The sequence below is a fragment of the Trypanosoma theileri genome (assembly GCF_002087225.1).
Source record: "Trypanosoma theileri isolate Edinburgh chromosome Unknown TM35_Tth_5_V1, whole genome shotgun sequence".
Lineage (NCBI taxonomy): Eukaryota > Euglenozoa > Kinetoplastea > Trypanosomatida > Trypanosomatidae > Trypanosoma > Trypanosoma theileri.
Window position 1 is genome coordinate 47,633 of NW_021639847.1, and position 664 is coordinate 48,296.

The window sequence follows — 664 nt, forward strand, 5'->3', positions numbered from 1 at the left end:
TAAAAAAAAAAAGTCGCCCGTGTTTTTTATTGATCGGGTTGTTCTCAAGCTTTTAAAGAAAAAAAAAATTGTTTTTGCAGCGCATCATGGGCGAAGAAAACAGGGTCCGCCCACCCCAGAGGAACCACCCAAAAAAGCCTCATGGAATTAGAAGGGGCTTTGGCAAAAGTAAATGGTTTTTCTACATAAAAGCAAACTCAAAAGCGTGGTCGAAGGGGATGTGCGTGTGACAGGGCCTGCGCGGAAACGTTGTGCGTTCGAAAAAAATTCGTAACCCAGCAGAGACCGAAAAGAAAAAGAAAAAGAAACGCGTGCGGATACCATTGATTCTGCCTCTGCGCGCTTTTGTGGTGTGCGGTTAGGGTCCGCCCAGAATATCCCAAAGGGTGGTGGTGGAGGCGGGGCTCTGGATTGAGGGGCTTCGGCCCTGCCGGCTTCGGTGGGGCGTTGGGTTTTTTTGATAGCTTGCGAAAAGAATGATCAAGCCTTACTGACTATTATATCTGGTATGTGTTATTAACTTTTAGGAATATTTTTTACTTCTTTTCATTCCTAACAGCGAGTCAATGGTAAGTTTCTGAAAAGAAAGTAGTAAGTTTTTTAAAGTAAGGTATATGATGACGACAACCATTCAGCCCTATACACCGCTAGAGTGGAGGATTTG